Consider the following 25,965-nt stretch of genomic DNA (forward strand, 5'->3'; position numbering starts at 1 on the left):
GGGAGGGTGGGTTAGTCACGTTGGGTGGCATGGTGGGCTGACTGCCTAGGAATGACCTTGAGGGGCTGGCAGCCTAGGGTCTGAGTACAAGGAGGTTGGGAGAATCCAGGGCTTTGCTAGGCCAGAGTGTAGAATGGAAGGCCCCTATGGCAGGGTGATGGGCCATGGGAGGAGCCCCCATGGACAGGGAAGAGAGGGAGGAGGACCAGAGCAAGGGAGGCAGGAGGTGGTGCGGCCAGGCCACCTGGAGAGGCCCATTGAATGCACCCAGCTCCTATTCTTGTGTGAAGAACAGAGTCACGTTCCACCAAGCAGATTGATTCAGAGGGAGCTATGCTGCCTCTGGAGGAGAATAGGTATCCTTTCAGCCTTTCTGGGACCTTTCAGGGGACCAGGGGAGCCCAACCTCCCCCCTACCACCACCATCCAGAGTCTCCTTGGAGGTTAGCCTTGAGTCTAAAGAAGCTGATTCAGGTGAAATCACAGGGCACCCCCTCCATTCCTCTCCCGTAGGCACAGACCTGCCTCTGTATGAAAGTGATTCCAACCCGGGGCATTTGCATCAGCCCAGCCCGTGGTGAGCTGCCTTGGTAGGTGGGGCTGATTATAATCTGCAAGGAAATGAGCTGAGGGTGCCCAGCCCTGGGGGAAATGAGAGAGGCCCTGCTAGGGCTGGGGCAGGAGAGCCAGCCCAGGACTGCAGCCTGGGGTCTAAAGGAAAAAGAACCTGTGGGTTTCATGGTGGGTCTCTGGGCCCCATCGATGGATCCCTGTGGCCTGGCTCTGTCCCACCCATGGCCCAGATTCACTCAGAGTAGAACACAGTATTCAAGGTCCTGACCTATGGGACCCATCCAATTGGAGGTCCATGCCTGCTCTCCCCCCCTCGGCCTACTGGAATTTTCTGGGGTTCCCATCACTGGCAGAGACCCAGGCTTCAGTCATCGTGACAAACTCCCCTGCCACACTCTCTGTGGTATCATGTGTCAGATTTAGTCTGGCCATGACATCAGTCATGCTTCCGCCAGTGGCCCTGACCACACTGCCTGGTTTTGTCAGTACAGAAGGCAGTGCAGGACTCCTAGCTGGCAGGTAGTGTCATCAGGTTTTGTGGTAGGAACGATAGGCCAGGTGCAGAGGGTCACCAGGGTAGAGAGCCCTGGGAGCCTAGCAATGGACAAAACTGTAAGCCTTTGCACGACCACTCCTTTAAGTATTAACCCCTGTAAGATGACATCTAGGCTTCAGCTATGTTTCAGCTCCAGGCCCAGGGAAGCAGCAAAATCAGAGTGATGCCATGACTGACATCTGGACCAGATGCATTGACTAATGACTCCCTGGCACCAACCCATCAGTGGAGGCTACAAGGAGGCACCCCTAGAAAGCTGATGAATGTTCTATTGGGATTCTCCCCTAAAGCCTCCAGAAAAAAGCCTTTGGTACAGAGACCCAGTGAAAGCTCTCTTTCTCTCCAGAGCATACCGGAGTCTCTCCTCCCTCTTTCGTCCCTCAAGGCACGTATCTCTCTCTCCCTCATTCTCCTAAGCTCCAAGGGTCTTTCTACTAGCTTTGTAACTTTCTAAACTTTCCCCTATAATTTGAGTTTCTTGGTTCTGAATTCTTCCAAGTCGAACTCAAACACCGAGGTCCAGCCTAACTTGTCATTAATGCCCAGTGTCATTTTTCTGTGCTAACAGTTTCAATGTCAACCTAGGCAGAAAACTCAGGGAAAAGCCATCTGGGTGAGCCCAGATGAAGAGGCCTGGCCTCCTGTTCCATCCAGCTCTATCCTCCTTCTTCCTAGGGCCCTGTACAGCTCAACCTGTGTACCCTCAGCTTTCTATCCTGTGCCACAGGGTCATGGCCTCCTTGGGGCCCATCTGTGCAGAGTAGAGTTCCTCCTTAAGTCCAGTCTAATAAAGAAGATAGGTGGAGAATCACAGTTTAGAATGATAAGCCTAGGGGTGGGGGAGCCCAGAAATGAGACAGCCTCACCCAGCCTGCACTATGGGGGAAGACAGGAAGAAGGGACAGCTAGGATCTGAAGGATGGTCTAGAGACAGGAATGTCACAGAGGAAGTGCTCCCAGGAACTGGGATACAGGACCTTTGTAATCCAAAGATGCAACTCTCGCTGACTACAGTCCAATGAACTTTGGCTATGATCTGATGAATTCTTCCTTGCAATCCCAAAACCCTTATTTACCCTTTTCTTCTCCTTATAAAAAGATTGGCTGGGGAAAGGGAGTGGAGGTGATAGGGAACGTAACCCCTGTCTCCCCAGATCACTGGCCATCTGAATAAAGTGACCATGAAGAGCTAATCTCTGTCTCTGAATTGGTGACAGGCAGCACAAACTCCAGTGTATTTTCCTGGTCCCAATTTTATTTGTCTCAGACAAAACCAAGAGCCAGGAAAGGGATGGGCAAAGAAACTGCCTGAAAACTGTGAGGTGACAATGTTGGGACTTAAATGCTAGTAACACAGTATTCTAGGCTCTGAAGTATTCTCCTAAGAAGTGGTTGAAACTTGACATCATCAATTGTTAGCTATATAGATAAAAATGTTTTCAGGTAAAATATGTCCGCCTCTCAGGCAGGGAAGGAGAGGCCACTGCAAGCGAGAGGCCGAGGGCCAGAGCTGTGGAGATGGCCAGACCAGATCCCGGTGAGGCAGAGGCACAGACAGGCCCTGCTGAGCCCAGAGTCAAGCTGTCATCTCACCTGTGCCCACCCTCTCTGGTGGGCAGGGGCTCTTCTTCCTTGTAAGCGAAGTGAAACCATTTGAGAATTTTTGTCAAGTTTTACTGGTTTTGAATTTCAGAAAAATGAGAAATAAATTGATATGTTTGTTATGCAGGTTCTTTGGATTAAAAGAGGTTCTACAGAAAGTAACCTCACAGGGCAATCTGATTATACATTCCTAACTGGGCAGGTCATGGTGAGTAGTCACACCAGGCATATAACTTCTCTAGTAAAAGGTTTAAGCAGCCCTGTCCATTTTTCTTGTGCATCTAGGTTAATACACCTTTGAAATAAGTAGCTACCCTCAAGACAGCATGTGATTTTGTTAACTATCCTGTAATCCAGTTTCCACCTTGCTTTCTCCCCACCTCCATGGAATCTTTGTTATGTTCCCTCCTTAACTTCAAATGCATAAAAGAAACTGCAAACTTTCCTCTGGAGCATTTGAGATCTTGCTTTCTGGCCACTGTAGTCAGTTGGGACTCAAATAAACTCTTATAAAAGTTCTCCCCACCACCTCCCCATTTCCCACCCTGTTTTACCACTGGGTCTATAAGAGAGGATGCAGGCCAGGCCACTCCAGGTTCCCATAGGGTCAGGGAGGACCACCACAGCTCCCAGCAGGTCTGAGGTGTAGGGATCCTTCTGCTCCCCCTTCCCCTGCTTTTTCTCATCTTCCTTCCTCTGAGCCTCCCAAGCCCCTTGTACGTAGTGACTCCTGGAACCCAGCCTCAAGCCCACAGTGACTGTTATATCATCTCTGATACTCAGAATAATCTCCCATCACCACTGTGAGTATCTAGGGCCATGCTGGATACAGGCCTCAGATCAGCAGCACCCATGGAACCCATTGGTTCCCTCCTCCCTTGCAGCACATGCTGAGGGTGAGAGCTCATACCTGAGGGCAAGCTGCCTCCTTGCTGGTCCCTGCCCTGGGGTTGGGTGCATTCAAGTCAGGCACACCTGGATAGCCACAGCTGAGTCTTAACCCTTTATTTGGCATCTTAATTGCAAATACTTCCATCAGTCTATTCTTTGCCTTATGCGGCAGTTGAGTGGTAAATGTTTTTCCCCTAAGTTTGAGTTTTAAAATTTTATGTTGGCAAAGTTGGCCTCCTTCCCTCTGGGCTCTTCTCTGGCAGCTGGTTTAAGAAGTTCCCTATTCACCTGGGCCCCTTCCCAAGCCTACCTGGAGCCAGAGGCTGGGACAGACCCTGCCTTGATGGGGCTTTGCCAGAATGGGGCAGCTCGATTCTTCCTGGGGTCAGGGGCAGGACAGAACTGGTGAGTTCAAGTGCTGGGGGAGGTGGTGGAGAATGTTGTGAAGGCTTTCCTAGAAAGGAGGCAGGAAGGATAGCAGCAAGGCCACGCGAAGGCAGCCCTTCTCCAGTCATACCTCACACATCTGTCCCTGCAAAACCTACTGCTTTAGGAACAACTTAAAGAAGTTCATTGCCCTGGCTGGATACTTGGTTGGTTGGAGCGTCATCCTAAAGCACGGAAGTTGCTGGTAGGACCCCCAGTCAAGGCACATACAGGAAAAGATCTATGTTCCTGTCTCTTTTTCTCTCTCACCAAAATCAATCAACAAATATACAGTGACAGAAAATGATTTGACTTTGGGTGATGGGCACACAGCATAATCAACAGTTTAAATGCTATAGAAAAATGTTTATCTGAAACTTACATACTACTCTTATTGATCAATGTCATCCTATTAAATTTAATTTTCTAAATAATTTTTTTGTGTGTGGACAGAGAGAGAGAGACAGATAGATAGGGACAGATAGGAAGGGAAAGAGGTGAGAAGCATCAATTCTTTGTTGCAGCACCTTAGCAGTTCATTGATTGCTTTCTCATATGTGCCTTGGTTGGGGGCTACAGCAGAGCAAGTGACCCCTTGCTCAAGCCAGAGACTTTGGGGCTTTGAACCTGGGTTCTTCACATCCCAGTCCTATGCTCTATCCACTATGCCACCACCTGGTCAGGCCTAAAAAAATTTTTTTAATTTAAAAAAAAATAAAAAAGAAGAAGAAGCTTGTCAACATCTCTAACCATCAGGAAAAATCTGAAGAAGCTTGAGGTGTGTGAGGCCAGGGAGAGTCTCTGGCACTGGGGTCTCCATGTCTCCAGAATAACCAAGTCCAGGTCAGAGTGCATGACCTTGTACTTCCCTTTCCCAAACAGCAGTAGCATTTCCACCCCTATCTCCCAGTTCCTACCCCCTCCTCTAATAGCACTTCCAGAGCAGGGGCAGAACTACCACCCAGTACCTGAGTGGTGGAGGCCCCATGGCTCCTAGTGAGACCACATTGCCTTCTGAGCTTCCCCAAAAGGCTGACTGGCTTCTCTTGTCTCTGGTCCACTGGAACTCCTACAAACCTTGCCCATATCCAGCCCATATCCCAGGTGAGCAGCCAATCAGGCTGGGACACCCACTGCCCAGACTAAGCATGGCACCTGCCACTGCCATCCATCTCCCCCACTCCTGACCCAAATTCTGATTTCTTCAAAGGGAGAAGAGTACATCTTAGCAAGAGATGTTAACAAGTTCTCAAGGAAGTTTCTGAAAAACCTAGGGATGTCCTGCAGTCCTCACTGAACATCATGTAGAGACCTTTAGTCCAGACCTTCCCACTCCAGAGCTCAAAGCTGGAGGGCTTGAGTCTTGGTCTCCAGTCTGCCTCCTGTTAACCTTCACTGTTACAGAGCTCAGCTATTGAATGTCTGCCTTCTGAACTAGGCTGCTAAGTTTGGTTTCAGTTTATTTATTTATCATCTGCCCTCTTGTAAAGCTGTTTGTTTTAACACTGAGCCCCCTGAGCAGAGCACCTGAGCAGAGCTCTGAGGGAATGTAAAATCTTCATGTGTAACTCAGACTTCAAAGGGTTCCTTCTCCTCTGGAAAAAGTAAAGGCTTTATGAAGAGTCACTTTCTGCTCTTCTAGAGGCTTTCTACATCTGACTTGGGTCTGGGTCACAGTTTCCACACTCTGTAGTTAATCTATTTAATGCTGTGGTTTTGATTCCCCTGGAGATTCTGTTATTGAGTGTTTCCTTGGTATTTCCCCATGCCGTCCCGAGTGGTCACGCAGACCCTACCCCTTCTCCCGGGCTCAGTCACCACCATCAGCCCTACCTCTTCTCATCCCTCTCCACACTGCCCCTGTCTTCCTTGTGTGGTGCCTATGACATAAGTGGACACTGGGACATTAGAAGGGCTTAAATCTCCAGTGAAGAAGGCCACCTGCCAAGCAAGGAGACCTGTGAGAAAGAGATTATAACATGACCACTGCGACCAGAGCAAGACTCAGAAGAGGTTGAACCAGGGGTTTTCCCTTGATGGGGAACTGTGAAGTCAAGAGGTTCCTTCCTGTTCCTGCAGGGAGTCCTGAAGGATGCAGACACTTGTCCCATGGGGACGCACCAGCCACAGAGAGCCTCACAGCCAGACAAGCCGAGCCTGGAAGTCAACAGCAGATAAGAGGAGAATAGTAGTGCCTGGTATGTAAGAGGCATCTTTCCAGGGAGGAAAGGTCTTTGAAGAGGCAGAGGGAAGAGAGGTGAAACCATGCCCTACCCCACCCCCACCATGTCAGCTCTCTGTGGCCACAGCTGGCCAGCCCTGAAGAGAGGAAGATATGGCGTCACATTGGTTCTGAGTGGCACTAGACCATCTTTTATATTGTAAGTGACTCAAGAGTTGGGAATCTGCCCTAGAAGTTGACCAGAGTCAGGAATGAGTGGTAGGAAAGGACACAGTTGAATGAAGTGACTGAAATAAATAAAATTGGTGTTTTGTATGTGTGTCCTCACCATGGTCCGGTTGTTCTGCAGACACCTGCAGCTGTAGAGCACTGTAAGCTCTGCGTGTGAGCTGCTGAACTTCCCTCCATGCCCTTCACTCCACACCAATTATTTCCTTGAATTTACTTTCCAATCCAAATGCCTTGACTGACCTCTTCTGTAGGAGCTCTGTCAGGTGTGGATAAATCCCATTCCTGCCGAAGTGAAGTAAGTTCCCTGAGAGAGAGGAATCTGGATACATTTTCACTCTGCCTCTGACTCACAGGGGTCTTCTCCTGGGGCACTCCTTTTAGTAACTTAACTCTTTAGCTCCTGGACTGTCACCCTTTCTGTGCTGTGCCTGATTGATGAGTTCTACACCTTTTCTCCTCCTCCCTTCTGCACACAGGACCCTGCATTTGGCTTCTTATGTAGCTTATCTTAAATTTACAGGAATTTAGATGGAAACATTTGCTTGACTGTTGAGCACTAATGTTTTCCAAACATTTTCATGTGTACTGCTCTCACAGCTTTGCAGTAGACATTTTCAACTTGAATGTCTTCAGATTTAACTACTGACTCATAGTCTTGTCACTTTTCTGTCCAGTATTCCAGTGGTCCCCAACCCCCAGGCCGTGGACCGGTACCAGTCCGTGGGCCATTTGGTACCGGTCCGCAGAGAAAGAATAAATAACTTACATTATTTTCATTTTATTTATATTTAAGTCTGAATGATGTTTTATTTTTTTAAAATGACCAGATTCCCTCTGTTACATCCGTCTAAGACTCACTCTTGATTTTTTAGTCTCGGTCACGTGATACATTTATCCATCCCACCCTAAAGGCCGGTCCGTGAAAATATTTTCTGACATTAAACTGGTCCGTGGCCCAAAAAAGGTTGGGGACCACTGCAGTATTCCATGAGGCTAGGGGTGAGTTTAGGAGGCCCATGGCCAGGAATGTCACACTTCATTTCTACCTAGATGTCTGTGTCAACAGAGCCATAAGGTCACTGACAGTGCGTAGAAAGTGGATTTGACACTATGGGTCTCTCTGGTCTTGGTAGTTGTAATTGTACTGGCCTCTCTCATAGCTATTTTCTTAACTGAAATTGCCTAGTTCTTCACTTGGAACATCTAGTCTCTATTTGTACATCAATGTTCATAGCAGCTATCTTATTCTGCTCAGGATGCTTTAACAAAATACCATAGACTGTGTGGCTAATAAACAACAACAAAAAATATTTCTTACAATGCTGGAGGCTGGGAAATCGCAGATCAAGATGCTGACAGATTTGGTGTCTGATGAGGGGTTGATTTTCTGGCTCATTGATAGCCATCTTTTCACTACAACCTCACATGGAAGAAGCAGCTAAAGAGCTCTCTGGGGTTTCTTTTATAAGGACACTATCCTACTTGTGAAGTCTCTGCCCTCATAACCTAATCACCTTCCAAAGGTCCCACCTCCGACTACCATCACAGTGGGTATTAGATTTCAACATGTCAATCTTGGAAGGACAGAAACATTCAGTCTATAGCAGCAGCAGAATTATTCAAAATAGCCAAAAGGTAGAAATAACTCAACAGATGAATGGATAAACAAAATATGGTATACACCTGCAATAGAATATTATTCATCCTTAAAAAGGTAGAATATTCTGCCTGGCCTGTGGTGGTGTACTGAGTAGAGTGTCAATCTGGAATAATGAGGTTGCTAGTTCGAGACCCTGGGCTTACCTGGTCAAGGCACATGCGAGAAACAACTATGAGTTGATGCTTCCTGCTCCTCCCACCTACCTTTCTCTCTCTCTCTCCTCTCTAAAATCAATAAATAAAATCTTAAAAAGATAAAAAGGTAGAAAATTCAGAAACATGCTACAACATTATGAAGTGAAATAAGCCAGACACAAAAGGGCAAACACTGCACTCCACTTATATGAGGTACTTCAAGTTATGGAATTCACAGGTACAGAAAGTAGAACGGCAGTTGACAGAAGCTGGTGGGAGAGGAGAATGAGGAGTTAGTGTTTAATGGGTACAGTTTCAGTTTGGATAATGAAAAAGCTCTGGAGACAGATGGTGGTGATGACTACACAAGATGAATATACTTATGCCACTCAACTGTATGCTTAAAACTGGTTAAAATGAGACTTGAGATCCAAGGTGATGATGGAGTAGATAAAAGTTACACTCACCTCCTTCCAGGACAAAACTGGAATTACAACTAAAATATAGAACAAGCAACCTGAATAACTAACTGAACAAAAGTCTTATAACTGTAAATCAAGGCAGGATTTACAAAAGCCACATTGAGAACCCGGAGGGATATCTCAGCTGCAAAGATCTCCTCTGAGGAGTGTTGGACCTCAACCCCCTCTTGTAGGGCTCCCCAGCCCAGAGCACTAGAGTTGGAAAGAGGAACCCATATAACATCTGACTGTGAAGATCAGCAAGGATTCTGCCCACCGGGAAGACTACAAACCCAGGCACCCTCTTAAAGGGGCCAACACACAAACTTTCTTTCACAGCCACTCACCCTGGGCTCTGTTGGAGGGAGGGCAGATCATATCACGTTAGAGTCATGTGAGGAGAGACTGGTTTTTGTGGCTCCAGAGAGAGAGAGCTGAAGGAGCACCCACCAAGGTCCCTGTGCTGAGTTCCTATCCCATACTGCCCACAGATTCCATCTTTCTTAGGTGGAGCAATCCCTTCCATATGTCATGAACCTGGAGAATGCAATAGCTCCATCCTCCTGACTCCCTGTTTCCCTGACCTGCAGAGTTCACACCTTACAGAGGAATCAGCCACCCAGGTCTCTGGTGGAGAGGTCCAGGCAGACTCAAGGGATGACAGAGACTGAGTTCTGTGGCTCTGAGATGGAGGCCATGTCTCCCTCTTTCTCATGAGCCTGACTGGTGCCATCCTCCCATAGTTGATATAATAGTTCATTTCCTGACTCCTGGCAGCCACCTGCCAAACTCAGGCTCTCCAGGAGATCCAGAAAGAATCCTGAACAGACTGAATTGGGTGGATTGAGGATAAGTGCTATTTTTCCCTTGCAAACTCAACCACCGCAGAGCGCTTTTTTCACACAGCCAAATCTTGGTCTGTTTGGGCCTGATGAATTCTGCTGGCCTCTCCTTGAGAACTCCCTGAGATCTCACCCCACAACAAAGGTCTATAGGCATTCAGTGGGTGGCAGATGGCTTTGGTGTATCCTGGGTCTTTTTCTGAGTGGCCTCAAACCCAGCACTGGCACCAAGTTTGAATCTGCATAAATCTGATGAAAAGCTCTCACCTCTATCTGATGACTCACTAAAAATCTACCTCAGGCAGCTGGCAAACAGAGGCAGGTGGAGGTGGATCTTGGGATGCATTGGGCCTTTTGCTGAAGAGCTATAACTTGGCTCCCTGGGTGTGGCAACAGCAGGGGGCAGAGGTGCCCTGAAGGAAGGGACAGTGTCAATCATTATCCTGAGAACAGCTACCTGACTTCAAATTATACTATGGAGTCAAATAATCAAAACAGCATCTTATTGGCAGAAAAACAGACACACAGATCAATGGAACAGAATTGAGAGCCCAGGTCCTGGACAGCTGGCTTAGTAGATAGAGTGTTGACCTAGTATCCAGGGTTTGACTCCCATTCAGGGCATGCAAGAGAAGCAATCATCTTCTTCTCTATCCCTCCTTCTCCTCTTTCTTTCCCTCTTCCCCTCCCGCAGCCTGTGGCTCAATTGGTTTGAGCATCAGCCTCAGGTGCTGAGGATAGCTCTGTTAATTTTAGCATTGGCCCCAGATGGAGGTTGCCAGGTAGATCCCAGTCAGGGTATGTGCAGGAGTCTGCCTCACTATCTCCCCTTCTCTCACCTAAATACATACATACATACATATATACATAATAAATAAATACATAAATAAATAAAAATAAAAAATAAAATCCATAGGACACAGTGAAAACAGTCCTAAGAGGGAAATTCATAGTATTACAAGTCAAGAAACAAGAACAATCTGAAATTAACAGTATAGCCTTATACTCAAAGGAACGAGAAAAAGAACAAAAAACAAAGCCCAAAGTGTGTTAAAGAAAGAAAATAATAAATATCAGAGTGGAAATAAATAAAATAAAGTCTAATATATCACACACACACACACACACACACATCTGTCAAATGTAGGAGACAGTCATTCACTCAAAAAAATCACATCAGAGATGAAGATGGCAGCAGAGTAGGTGAAAGCTACACTCATATCTTCCCAGGACTAAACTGGAATTGCAACTAAATTAAAGATCAATCATCCTGAATATCCAACTGAAGACTAGCTGAGGAGGAGTCTTATAACCAAGGATTCACAGAAGCAACATTGAGATTAGTGGAAGAGGTGCCCTTATAACATTGAGCTATAAAAAGCAGTGGGGTTTCTGTCCACCAGGGAGAGATGGCTAGAGACACAGGCACACTCTTACAGGGCCAACACACAAAAGTTTGTTTGCAACCACTCACCCTAGGCTTCACTGGAGGGGGGGGAAGATGGAGCAAACTAAAGTTGCGTGAGGAGAGTCTAGGATTTGTGGCTCTGGGGAAGGACATAGGGAGACAGCTGCCAGAATTTCTATGCTGAATCAGTCTCCAATACTTCAGACGCCATGTCTCTTGGGTGGAGCACTCCATACCATGTGACATTAGCCTGGGAAAAACCAATTGCTTCACCCTTGGAATGCCCTCTCACCCCACCCTGCAGAGATTAGGCCTTGCTAAGCAGTCAGCTGCCGTAGCTAGGGTGTAGAGGTCTAGACAGACTCAGGGAGTGACAATGACTCAGCTGTCTGGCTTTGGGACTGAGACCATTCTCCCCACTTTCTCTTAAACCTGACCGGCACTTCCCCTTCACAGGAGATCTAATAGAACCACCCTCCCAACTTCTGGGAGACCTACTCTCTAAGCTTCATTAGCCGCACCTGCCTGACTCTGCCCTGCAGATATCTGGGAAAAATCTGGGTCGGTCTGAGGCCTTTGCTCAGGGTTAGAGGCCACACCCACCACCTTTACTGAAGTCTTTTTGGAACCTCTCCCTCATGGGAAATACACTGGCACATCTTTCCAACTCTACCAGAGGCTCTTTTAAGTGACTAAGCTTAACAGGAAAAGCTGGTAGATAGAGGCAACTGAGAGCAGATTTAGGGGTATGTTGGGACTACTGCTGACTTCCCCCTGGGTCCAGTGCTGATAAAAGCCAGCCTTGATGTGCAGCTTGGTTCTTCCTATGCACACCCAGGCCAAGCAGAGGGAGCCACAAATTTTGTATTGCTATAACTCCAAATAGGTTGCCAAGGACCAGGCACAGACAGTGTCTAACACTGGTCTGGAACAGAGTCCTGCCCAAGAGGCCCAGAATCAACATAACCAGTGAACAGATTCAGACAATGTCATACCAGGATCCAATTAGCTTCACAAGCAGCATATCCAAAGGCTGATATCAGCAGGTACCAAACCCTGCTGAGGTGAATTCTGGTTCGTGAAGTCAGCATTTGCACAGCAGCTCACATCTCATGGTGGGGGTTGAGCCTAACAGTCAGCCAACCTGAAGGTTGATCCCATACATGAATGGGCTAATAGCAATCAAAATTTAATTACAACAGGAGAACCTACATAACCCACACAAGGGACCTTCCTGGAGCACGCAACTCAAATGACCAAGGAGACAATGCCACTGAATCCCATAGGATACCTACTATATAAAGTCATACCACAATAACTGGGAGTCCTAGATCTATCTAATACACAGAAACAAACACAAGAGGCAGCCAAAATGGGAAGACAAAGAAACAGGACCCAAATGACAGAATGGAGAAATCTCCAGAAAGAGAACTAAATGAAATGGCGGTAAGCAAATTATCAGATATAGAGTCCAAAATAATGGTTATGAGAATGCTCAACAGCATGCAAAAGAACATAGAAATCATAAAAAGGGATCACAGAGCAGGGATCAAAGGGACCAGAGGAAAAGAGGACAGAGGAAAAGGGAATGATAGGATGGGATAAACCTGAAGGGAAGGGAGGAGGGTGCTGTAGGGAGGGGGGCAAGGGAGATGTTCAGGGAAATATGGGGGAGGGAGGATGCATTTGGGGTGACCCTAGAATCTATGTAAACACAATTAATTAAATAAAAAAAAGGAACAGTCAGAAATGAAGAATAGAATATCTGATTTCAGGAATACACTGGAAGGAATAAATACTAGGTTGGATAAAGCACAGATCAAATCAGTGATTTGGAAGACAAGGTAGAAAAAGTATCAGATCAGCAAAAAGGAAAAAAAAACATTAAAAAGAACTAGAAGAGTTTAAGAGACAGTTGGGATAACATGAAGCATAACAACATTTGCATCATAAGGGTACCAGAAGGAGAAGAGAGATAGCAAGGAATTGAGAACTTATTTAAAGCAATAATGACTGAAAAATTTTCTAACCTGGTGAAGGAAAATGACTCACAAGTCCAGGAAGCACAGAGAGTTCAACAAGATGGACCCAAAGAGACCTACACCAAGACACATCATAATTAAAATGGCAGTCGTTAAAGAAAAAGAGAGAATCTTAAGAGCAGCAAGAAAAAGGCAGTTACCTACCTACAGAGGAGCTCCCATAAGAGTGTCAATTGATTTTTCAATAGAAACATTTTAGGCCAAAAGGGATTGGCATTAAATATTCAAAGTGATGAAAAACAAAGACTTACAACCAAGACTACCTTACCCAGCAAAGCTATCATTTAATATTGAAAATGAAATAAAGAGCTTCCAAGACAAAGAAAAACTAAAGGAGTTTGTTACTACCAAACCAGTATTATAGGAAATGTTAAAGGGCCTGTTTGGAAGAGGAGAAGAATAAGAAAAGAAGCACATAATTAAAAGATTAAAATGGCAATAAATGTGTACCTATCAATAAGTACTTTAAATATCAATGGCTTAAATGCTCCAATCAAAAGACATAAAGTATCTGAATGGATAAGAAAGACCCATATATATGCTGTCTACAACAAGTTCACCTCAGAACAAAAGATACACACAAACTAAAAGTAAGGAGATGGAAAAATATTTTATGCAAATAAAAATGCAAAGAAAGCTGAGGTAGTAGTATTACATGTGACAAAATATACTTTAAAACAAAGGCTACAGTAAGAGACAAAGGACACGATATAATGGTAAAGAAAGCAATCCAACAACAAGATATAACCTTTGTAAACATTTATGCATCCAAATAGGGTACTAAATATGTAAAGCAACTCTTTTTTATATAAATAAATTTTTATTAATTTTAATGGGGTCACATCAATAAATCAGGGTACATATATTCAAAGAAAACATGTCCAGGTTATCTTGTCATTCAGTTATGTTGTATACCCATCACCCAAAGTCAGATTGTCCTCCGTCACCTTCTATCTAGTTTTCTTTGTGCCCCTCCCTCCCTTTCTCCCTCCTTCCCTTCCCCCGCCCCCTCGTAACCACCACACTCTTGTTCATGTCTCTTAGTCTCATTTTTATGTCCCACCAATATATGGAATCCTGCAGTTTTTGGTTTTTTCTGATTTACTTATTTCACTCCATATATTGTTATCAAGATCCCACCATTTTGTTGTAAATGATCTGATGTCATCATTTCTTATGGCTGAATAGTATACCATGGTATATATGTGCCATATCTTCTTTATCCAGCCTTCTATTTTTTTTTTTACATTGATTAAAGCCTTTAAGCAAACTCTTGGCCAATACAGCAAGAATCCATAAAAGAGTAGTGTCCTTAACAAGTTCACCAAGTCCAAGTTGGCCCCAACACCATGCCAAATCCCTGAAAAATGCAACCCAACCCCAGTTCAGTCTGTTAAGAGCTGACCCAAGGAGCAGGAGTCCAGGAAAAGTCCACATCCAGGAAAAGTTCGCATGGCACTGGAATTGTTGTCACAATTCTATAATTTGTTGCTCAAGTCCAAGTCCCAATGACCGCTGCTTCTAGCTGGTAATGATTCAGGTAGACTGGAAAAGCCATCTGCAGCATGTGTGGAGATGGAGCTTCTGTTCTCCTCTGCCTGGAGAGATGAGACCAGGTTGCTTTTCCCTGGAGCTCTGTGACTGTGGCGTGGTAAAGAGAACCTTGGGATACACTAAGCTGGGTGGCAAAGGTAGATTCATAATAGAAGTTGGCAAAAGGGGGAAAGAGGGCTCTAAATTAGGAGTAGGTCCCAGCCTGAAATATGAGTGGGGCATTGAGGTAGGAGGAATAAAGGAAACACTATATATTAAACAAAGCAGCAGAAAATAGGACTATCAACACCCACAACAGAGATCTTCAAAGGGAAGAATAAAAAAACCTGACTATTCAGGCAAGACATAGTTAAGTGGCCCTTGTGCAAATGAGATCAGTTTACCTGCTTCTTGGAAGAAATACCCTAGGCTTGTCCACAGCGTCGTAGATGGGGCTGATGGCCCTGGGCACCTTCAGCCTTCAGTGGCAAACCCCAGCATTCTGGGCAAGGTTAGGTCATAGGTGGCTGGAGCAGGGCTGGAAGAGACTGAACCCTCCCTTAGAGGAGCGAGGGGAAAGCCTACCTTCCAGTGTCCCTGTTTCCTCACAGCAGAGGCATGTAAGTCTGGCAGGCTTTAGCTCAATGACCTTCCTTTCTACTATTGAAGCAGGACCCAGATGGCATCCTATGAGACCCCTTTGGGGCGTTGGAGCCTTTAAGAACGTATCCTAAAAGCTGGTAGTTTACCTGATCTCTATTAAGCTTTTTCTGCCTCTTGCTATCTTAAAAGCGATGCTCAGAAGATCTCACTGAGGGGTTTGAGGATCCCCATCCGCCTATATAAACCTTTTCCGTATATCTGGAGCTATTTGGAAAAAGAAAAAACAGTGTTATTAGCTGGATCAAGTAAAAGAAGGTAGAACTTTGCAGGAGAAAAAGATTTGGCATCTCCTGTTCATCAGCATTCAAAAGAAATTTAAAAATTTTTAAGTAAAAAGCATGATATGATAGACCTGTAGGAGTTCCAGGATATGACTCCCTCCTTTTAAATTTTTTTTAATTGACCTTAAAATATTTGCTGGGTACACTTTAAGAATACCTTGACTTTAAAGATTGTAAGAAATACCCATAATTAGAAAGGTTTGACAAAATACAGTAAATGCTTTTGCTCCATATGCAGGAGCATTGTCAGTTTAACCAGTTTAGGAAATCCAATAATAGAACAATGCATACAGACAATGAGCTATAACATGCTTAGCAGCCTCTCCTGTTCTGACAGAGGTTACTATAAATCCAGAATATGTATCCATTGTAATGTGAACATAGGACTGTTTGCCAAATGAAGGTATATGAGTAACATCCATTTGCCAAAGTTGTCCTGGTAGGGGTCCTTGAGGGTTGACTTCAAATGAAGGGACAGATTATAGTATAGGACCCCTTGGACAGGATTTCCCAATCTGCCATGCTGCTTCCCAAGAAAGTTGAAACTGATTACACAGGGCTGCAGCGTTCTGGTGATGAATAGTATGAGACTGAATTGCTCGATCTGTCATGGTTGCTCCAAATAATTTTCTTTTGGGTAGTTTGATCAACAAGGGCATTCATGGAGTGAGCTCAAGTATGTCCTATAAAACATGGAGCTCTATGTTGGCATACAAGTCTTTGAAGAAGGAGGAACTGCTGAAATAGTTCATCAGCATTTGTCCCTAAGACAGCAGTTTTTATAGTGGAAACACCATAAGTAAATATTTGCTGTCTGTATATAGATTAAAGGGGGAATATGGCAAATGCTGAAAAGCCATGTAATGGCATATAATTCTAGTCTTTGAGCTGATTTTAAGTTGACAGTTTCAATATAAAGTTGTCCACTGATTTGCAAAAGCGATTTGCCATTTAGTGGAAGTTTCCCCAAGCCATTGTTGTTGATCCTTTGAAAAAACGAACAACAATAATTTTGAGGCTCAAAACCTATAAACTGTAAGGGTTACCTATGCCCCTTGATAATCCAGGAGACAACAAGATCAAAATATGGAAGTGTGTTCCATGGGCTATTAGATGGTTCAATGTGCCTGAGCTATAGCTGCTCTTGTACCAATCTAGCAGCTGCTCTAAGTTTCTCCTGAGAAAGGGGCCATTGGTCTACCCATACAGGATTATCTGATTTACAGGTAATTGGGTCTGCACAATGCATTATTGAGGTAGCAGGAGCTACCAAGGCCCCTATGATAAATTTTGATATCCTAATTCACACTTTCTGGTATTGGGTGCCACTTCTATGGGGGTGAGAATTCCTCGCTGTTCTTTCCCTAGTCCCTTAGTGGGCAAAAATCCCCATCAAGCATATGTAAAGCAACTCTTGATGTACATAAAAGGAGAGGTCAACAGCAGTACAGTCATACTGGGGATTTTAACACCTGATTGACATCAATGAATAGTCTATAGCCATACCATTCTAAACACTCCTAATCTCATCTGACCTTGGAAGCTAAGCAGGATCGGGCCTGGTTAGTACTTGGATGGAAGACATCAATGGATAGATTTTCCAGACTGAAAATCAACAATGAAATGGCAAACTTAAATGATACACTACTAGATCAGCTGGATTTAATTAATAACTTCAGAACATTTCACTCCAAAGCAGCAGAATATACACTCTTTTCAAATGCACATGGAACATATTCTATCAACATAATAAACCACATATTAGGATACAAAACAAGTCTCAATAAATTTAAGAAGATTGAAATCATATGAAGCATCTTCTCTGACCATAATGGTATGAAACAAAATTCAATCACAAGAAAAGACTGAAAAACACACAAAAACATGGAAGCTAAATAACATGTTACTAAACAATGAATAGCTAAACAATGAGATCAAGGAAGAAATAAAAAAGTTCTTTGAAACAAATGAAAATGAGAACACAACAATCCAAAATCTATGGAACACAGTGAAAGCAGCCCTAAGAGAAAAATTTATAATATCAAAGGCCTACCTAAAGAAACAAGGAAAAAGCCAGACCAGGCAATGGCACAGTGGATAGAGCATTGGCCTAGGGTGCTGAGAACCCAGGTTCAAACGCCCAAGGTCACTGGCATAAGCACAGGCTCATCTGGCTTGAACATGGACTCACCAGCTTGAGCACGGGATCATAGATATGATCCCATGGTTGCTGGCTTGAGCTCAAAAGGTCTCTGGCTTGAAGCCCAAGGTTGTTAGCTTGAGCCCAAGGTCCCTGGATTGAGCAAGGGGTCACTGGCTCAATCCCAACCCCCTGCCCATGGTCAAGGCACATGTGAGAAATTAATCAATGAACAACTAAGGTGCTGCAGCAAAGAATTGATGCTTCTCATCTCTCTCCCTTCCTGTCTGTCCCTGTCTGTCTGTCTCTCTTTTGCTTAAAAAAAAAAAGGAAACAAGAAAAATATCAAATGAACAGTCTAACCTTATACTTAAAGGAACTTGAAAAAGAAAACAACAGGCAAAGCCCAAAGTGCATAGAGGAAGGAAATAATAAATATCAGAGCAGAAATACATGAAATAGAGACTAAAAAAGCAATACAAAATGTCAATGAAAGCAAGAGCTGATTCCTTGAAAAGATAAACAAGACTGACCAACCTTTAACCAGACTCATCAAGAAGAAAAGGCAAAAGACCCAAATAAAATAAAAATGAAATAGAAGTAACAACTGACACCAAAGAAATACAAAGGATTATGAGAAAATATAACAAACAATAATAAGCCAACAAATTGTACAATCTGGACAAAATGGATGAATTTTCAGAAACATACAATCTTCTAAAACTGATTAGGAAGAATCAGAGAATCTGAATAGACAGATTACAACTAGTGAAGTAGAAGCAGTAATCAAAATATTTCCCAAAAAACAAAAGTCATGGAATGAATGGCTTCACAGGTGAATTCTACAAAATGTCCAAAGAACTAATACCTATCCTTCTCAAGCTTTTCCTAAAATTCAATAAGAGGGAACACTCTCAAACTAATTTTACAAGATGAGTGTTATTCTAATTCCGAAACCAGATAAAGACACTACAAAGAAAGAAAATTATAGGCCAATATCCAGTGGTGGGATTTAAATAATTTAACAACCAGTTCTCTGCCCTAAAGACCATTTTAAGTATAAAAAAGGAAATATACCAAAGGTAGTTTATTATTTTATGCATTTAATACTTAAATAAGAACAATAAAAGAGGTATAAAAACTCAATTATGTTATAACAGAGTTTTAAAATATTAATGATCAGCGGTAGAGCGTTGGCCTAGCGTGCGGAGGACCCGGGTTCGATTCCCGGCCAGGGCACACAGGAGAAGCGCCCATTTGCTTCTCCACCCCTCCGCCGCGCTTTCCTCTCTGTCTCTCTCTTCCCCTCCCGCAGCCAAGGCTCCATTGGAGCAAAGATGGCCCGGGCGCTGGGGATGGCTCTGTGGCCTCTGCCCCAGGTGCTAGAGTGGCTCTGGTCGCAACATGGCAACGCCCAGGATGGGCAGAGCATCGCCCCCTGGTGGGCAGAGCGTCGCCCCTGGTGGGCATGCCGGGTGGATCCCGGTCGGGCGCATGCGGGAGTCTGTCTGACTGTCTCTCCCTGTTTCCAGCTTCAGAAAAATGAAAAAATAAATAAATAAATAAAATATTAATGAAAAAATATTAAATAATACCTAACATAAAACAATAAAATGTTAAGATATTTCTGTATTGCATAACACAAAGCTGAAACAAATGACAGCTTGTTATTCCTGGCTGTTTGGCACTTTTTCTCTTTACATTACATGTTTATTTACTGAAGTAACAAACGTGAGGGAATTAAAATACAGTAATTTATCAAAGGTATAATGAGTTTTATGAAGTGAATAAATAAATATTACAAGCATAGTTTCATCAATTTTTTTTCACCTATGGATGGAATGAACATCACTATGGTGCTTAGAATATGATGTTGAACAGATAAACATTAAAAAAGAGTAAGGGATGTAAATTTATGATTTCCACATTGAATGGCTGCCCAGGCACCCACCTTAGAGAGAACCCTGATTACAAGAGCCATTTTAACAACTGGTTCACTAAACTCAACAAAAAATTAGGTATCGGTTCTGCTGAACCGGTGCGAACCAGCTGAATCCTGTTAGATTTAGGGAGTGCTGATATGCTGGGGCTGCCAAAAGTGTAACTATTGAAGGAACAGGGAGTGCTGATAGGGCCCCTGTGAGGCTGAGAACAAAGAGGTTTATGTTTGAAATTCGCCACTAAGCTAAACCCGGCCCCTGTTGCTATGCTGGCCCCTGTTGCTATGCTGCGTGCGACCTCCCTAGCAAATAGCTAACTGCCACATCTGCTTCTGTTTAATGCTTGCTCACTTAGGATATCTAAGGACCTGGCTGTAAGCGCCAGGCGCGGCTCCCATTTTCAGCTCCTTGTGAGCATGGTGTCTCCGGACATCTTGGGAGTTCACCCCTGCGCAGGTTAAACTGGCCAATAAAGTAACATCTAAACTCCTGAAAGTCTCTGATGTTTGTTCTCATACCCGGTAGATGCAACATTTTGGGGGCTCGCCCGGGATTCTCCCTTGGCGGAGTTTTGGGTTGGAGACCGGAAGGACAGCTCGAGCTGAGTAAGTATTCACTGAGGATCCTCATTTGGTTTGGCTTTTGGGCTCTGGAGTACACAATCCTGAGATAGTAGGTGGGACGCTGCCAGTAACCTACCCAGGGCTTTCAGAAGCGGGACGCCGCTCTCTGAAATTTGGATATTTGGATTTGTTAACTTTAGGAGTGACTGGTCACATTAGGAATCCTTGCGCCGTGCTGCACTGCGTTTTGTCTCAGCTTGAATGACTGAGTTGAGTGTAAGAGAGACAAATGTATTCCTTGTGTTAATAGTGTGTGTTGCCTGTGTCCTACCCTTTCTCATTATTCCTGAGTCATCTAGGATGGGACAACAGGAGTCTGTGCCGGGATCCCTGCTCGAGTGCCTGTTGAAGAATTTTTCTGATTTCCAGAAGAGGGCTCAGGGGTACAGAGGTCCGCAGCCAATCCAAGTTTCCTCCGGACCTTGAGCCAGCTGGAATGACCTGCATTTAATGTGGGATGGCCCACAGAGGGCACTTCTGACCTTCCAACTCTATTTGCTGTCAGAGCCACGGTCTATAGGGCTCCCCGCCCAGACCAATACCTGTATATGGATGTGTGGGTAGATACAACAATTTTGCCTCCTTCTCCGGGAGGCGCAGCCATTTTGCCTCTCCGGGAGGCACCGCCGGCACCAGATACTGGCCCATGGGCACCTCCTCACCTCATCTATGTGCCTTTTTCCATTAGTGATTTATACAATTGGAAACATCAGAATCCCCCATTTTATGAGAAACCTCAGGGACTAATATCTCTCCTTGAGACCATTTTTAGGACCCATCAGCCCACATGGGACAATTGTCAGCAGATTTTACAAATCCTCTTCACTTCTGAAGAAAGGAACAGAATAATGAGAGAAGCTGCTAAGGTGGTATTGGGAGAAGAAAGGGAAACTCGGGAGGGAAGAAGGGAAATAGAAGACATTCTCCTGTCTCAACTTCCTACCTAGGACCCTAATACTGCTAGGGGAAGGGACACGCTCCTCCAGTATCACTGGGCTTTGTTAAGGGGCCTCAAGGCAGCAGCTAGAAAGCCAACTAACTTTAGCAAGGTAAGTGAAGTCATCCAGGGAAGAGAGGAATCCCCAGCAGCCTTTCTAGAAAGAATCATAGAGGCTTATAGAGTATATACCCCTCTAGATCCTGAGGCAGAAGAGAACAGGAGACTAGTAAATATAGCCTTTGTAACTCAGGCCGCTTTAGATATTAGGAAAAAGCTTCAGAAGATTGAGGGGTTCGAGGGAGAGAATAGAAGCAAGCTATTAGAGATAGCCCAGAAGGTGTATGCCAATAGGGATGATCCGGAGGTTGGCAGGGTGAAGGAAGTTGCCAAAATTCTGATGCTGCCCAGAAACCTCCTCCCAAAGGGAAAGGGGGACAGCAAAAGGGCCAGGGCTCCATTCCTGTTGGCTCCCAGGAACTCATGGTCACCTTAACAGTCAAAGGAAAACCAATAGACTTCCTAGTCGACACGGGAGCCACCTACTCAGTCCTAAAGAAACCACAGGGCCAGATGCAGAAGACAACTACTAAGATAATAGGGGCAACGGCCAAAGCAGAAGCCTACCCATGGGCCACCGCAAGAATTACTGACTTAGGTTGAGGCACCATCACCCACTCTTTCCTAGTCATTCCAGACTGCCCTTACCCACTGCTTGGAAGGGACTTACTGCAGAAACTTCAGGCCACCATAACCTTCCAATGGGAGGAAAGCCCTATGGGGAACAAAGAGGCAGAGGTCAGCATGGAAGTAACTGTCCCACTGTCTGAAGAACACTTACTTGCCACCGTCCTAGAAGGTAAGGAGGCCGAGGAAGGGGTTCCAGATGCCCTGAGTGCCCAGGTACCTGAGGTTTGGGCAGAAATCAACCCCTCAGGTTTGGCCACTCACCAACCGCCTGTCCTGGTGCAACTGCTTAGCACTGCTAGACCGCTTAGGATCAGGCAGTACCCAGTCCCAGCCCAAGCTAGACAGGGAATCGCCCAGCACTTGCAACTCCTGCTGGAGGCAGGCATCCTTCGAAGGTGCCAATCAGCCTGGAACACCCCATTGCTTCCTGTCCAGAAACCAGGGAGCCAAGACTATTGTCCGGTCCAGGACTTGCGGGAGGTGAATGCACATGTAGAGACTATTCATCCCACGGTGCCCAACCCGTATACCTTACTGAGCTCATTGCCCCCAACCCATACCTATTATTCTGTCCTGGATTTGAAGGATGCCTTCTTTTGTATTCCCCTGGTGCCTCAGAGCCAAGAGATCTTTGCCTTTGAATAGAATGATCCAGATAATAGACTGGTGGGGCAGTTCACTTGGACCAGACTACCACAAGGGTTTAAGAATTCCCCCACCATTTTTAATGAAGCCCTCAGCAAAGATCTGCAGGCTTTCCGCTCCTCCCATCCGTCGATCGTACTGCTCCAGTATATAGATGACATCCTCATAGCTGCCAAGGATGAAGGAGAGTGTGAGGAAGCTACCTCGGACCTGCTACAAGATCTCGGGCAAATGGGGTATTGAGTCTCCGCCAAGAAGGCCCAAATTGTGACAAAAACTCTAAGTTATTTAGGGTATAACTTACAGGGAGGGCAAAGGACATTGTCCAGCCAGCGAATTCAGACGGTCTTGCAGATCCCCAAGCCTACTAACAAGAGACAGGTACGAGAATTCCTGGGTGCAGTAGGATACTGCCGACTGTAGATATTAGGCTTTGCAGAACTAGCTAAACCCCTGCACGAACTAACCAGGAGTAAGGAAGAGCAGTTCATATAGACAGATAAGGAGAAGCAAGCATTCCAAGCACTTAAAGAGGCCCTGGCGGCTGCCCCAGCTTTGGCCCTGCCAGATCTGGCCAAACCCTTTAGCTATTTATAGCAGAAAAGGGAGGGGTAGCTTTAGGGGTACTGAGCCAGGAACTTGGGCCGTGGAAGAGGCCTGTCGCCTATCTGTCCAAGAAACTTGATCCTGTAGCCTCAGGATGGCCAACATGTCTGAGGGCACTTGCTGCCACCTCCATACTAGTCAAGGAGGCTAGTAAATTGACTTTAGGGCAGGACATCAAAGTCATTGGGGAACACTATGTAGAGCAAGTGCTACGAGCACCTCCTGACAGGTGGCTATCTAATGTGCGGCTAATGCAGTATCAGGCTCAGCTGCTGAACCCTCCATCTGTTCAGTTCCTCAAAACTGCGGCCCTGAACCCAGCGACCCTGTTGCCAATACCGGAGTCCATAGTGGATCACAGTTGCAAACAAATCCTTGACACAGTGACTGGCTCCCACCCGGACTTAAGGGATCAAGCATACAGGAAGGCAGACCTGACCCTCTTTACAGATGGGAGCAGTTTTATTAAGGATAGACAGCAACATGCAGGGGCAGCAGTGGCCACGGAAAATAAGGTCCTGTGGCAGAAAGCACTGCCCGCAGGAACATCTGCACAAAGGGCAGAGCTGATAGGACTAACCCGAGCCTTACAGATAGCAGAGGAAAAATTGCCAACATCTACACTGACAGCCGGTATGCATTCGCCACTGCCCATGTCCACGGAGCCATATACAAGGAGAGAGGCTTACTGACTGCAGGGGGGAAAGACATTAAAAATCGCAATGAAATTCTTGCCCTCCTAAACGCCGTTTGGCTACCTACCAAAGTTGCCATCACTCACTGCAAAGGACACCAGAGAGGGGACTCACCTATTGTAAAGGGTAACAACCTAGCAGACTCAGCTGCAAGAGACGCAGCCACTGGGCCACAAGAAAGCCTTCTGCCATTGCTGCCTAAGCCAACGCTACCTCCGGATCCTAGATATTCCCCAGAAGAAGAGCAGGAAGGGATGCAGTTGAAAGGGAAGAAAAATCAGCAGGGATAGATAGAGCTTCCTGACTCCCAGCTCTATTTACCCCAGGGAATAGTAAGAAAAATAGTAGGAGATATTCATACTAGTACTCATCTAGGACAAAACAAGCTAGAACAACTTATCAGGAAGTATTATGTAGGGCCCAACATCAGGGATATTGTCCACTCCATTGTCTCGAGGTACAGCATCTGTGCCAGAGTAAATGCACAGAATAAGAAGCTACCCCCCTTTGTGAGGTATTGGGAAAAGCTCCGGGAGAACTATAGGAAATAGATTTCACAGAGATGACTCCCGGGAAGTCGGGTTATAAATATCTATTAGTATTAGTAGACACCTTCTCAGGATAGGTGGAAGCATTCCCCATGCAAGGAGAGGCTGCTTCCACAGTCTGCAAAGTCTTATTAAGGGAAATCATACCTAGATATAGCATTCCCCTAGCCCTAGGATCAGACAATGGACCTGCATTCATATCCAGGATATCTCAAGAATTAGCCACTAAGTTAGGAATTAATTGGAAATTGCATTGCATTTATAGGCCCCAAAGTTCAGGACAAGTAGAAAGAATGAACAGGACTCTGAAGGAAACTATAATTAAGCTGAGAGGGGAGACCGGTGAAAACTAGGTTGAGCACCTCCCTTTCACCCTTTTTAGAACCAGATGTACCCCTATCTCAATAAATGGACCCCTTATGAAATCTTATTTGGGCAACCTGTGCCCCTTGTACCTTGATTGACCAGAGAGGAACTAGAGATTTCTAATCATAATTTCCTCAAGTCCTTACAGGCCCTGCAACACATCAGAAGCGAGGTGCAGGCCCTCCAGAGATCAGCCCAATCGAATGCGAAACACAGCTCCCGAATACCAGAGCCACCGGAGCCTGGACAGTGGGTGTGGATTCTCAACCACAGACAGGGCAACCTTGAGCCGCGGTGGAACAGACCGTTCCAGGTAATCCTGAGTACACCCACAGCTATTAATGTAGCTGAAAAGCCCTACTGGATCCACCTCTCCCACGTGAAGCCGGCCCAACCACCCGACGAAGGATCTCGGAGATGGCAAGTCAAGCGGACCCCTGGAGAGCCTCTAAAGCTTACCTTCTCCGCCACTTAGGATTGATGACTTTTTATTGTTTACCCAGCAAGGGAATAGAGTTGCAGGAATGGGTTTTAATCAGGACAGCAGATGGCACAGTTATAGCACAGAATAACACCTGGGATAATAACAACCCCATAACTCTCCAAACTGACTTATCAAAGTTCTTTGAAGACAAGTTCTGTGATTCACCAGCAGCTTGGAGACATTCTGATTCATCCAGGAGCCCTCTCGCTGATGATTTGCCTAGCTCATACACCTTAGGTAATAGGTGTGACCCCAATGTGAAAAATAGGGCTTTATGGTATACTCCACAATATGCTTGCCCCGAACCCCCTTCCGGACGGCGTCACATATGCGGGTCTCACTCAGATTATTTTTGTAAAAAGTAGGGTTGTGAGACCCTAGTCAGTGAATTTCAATAGAGTCCACCTAAACCAGGTAATATACCTCGAGAAGCAAATAGACTCCATAGCCGAGGTAGCCCTTCAGAATAGCAGAGGGCTAGACCTCCTCCTCCTTGAGCAAGGAGGATTGTGAGCTGCTTTAAGAGAAGAATGTTGTTTTTACGCTAACCACTCTGGAGTAATTAGAGAAAATATCAAGATACTTGCAAACAGATTAAAGAATAGGAACCTAGAAGAAGACAGCTCTAGCTAGCATGCCTCTATGTTCAAGACTTTTCCTTGGTTAACTATCCTCATATCTGCAACTGCTAGACCCCTCCTATCATTATTATTGGCTCTTACCTTTGGACCAATAATCCTTAATAAGCTCCTTGCATTCGTAAAGGAGAGGGTAGATGTAGTAAAGTTAATGGTTCTGTCCCAACC

This window comes from Saccopteryx bilineata, chromosome 4 (genome assembly GCF_036850765.1).
Source record: "Saccopteryx bilineata isolate mSacBil1 chromosome 4, mSacBil1_pri_phased_curated, whole genome shotgun sequence".
In the NCBI taxonomy this organism is placed as follows: Eukaryota; Metazoa; Chordata; class Mammalia; order Chiroptera; family Emballonuridae; genus Saccopteryx; species Saccopteryx bilineata.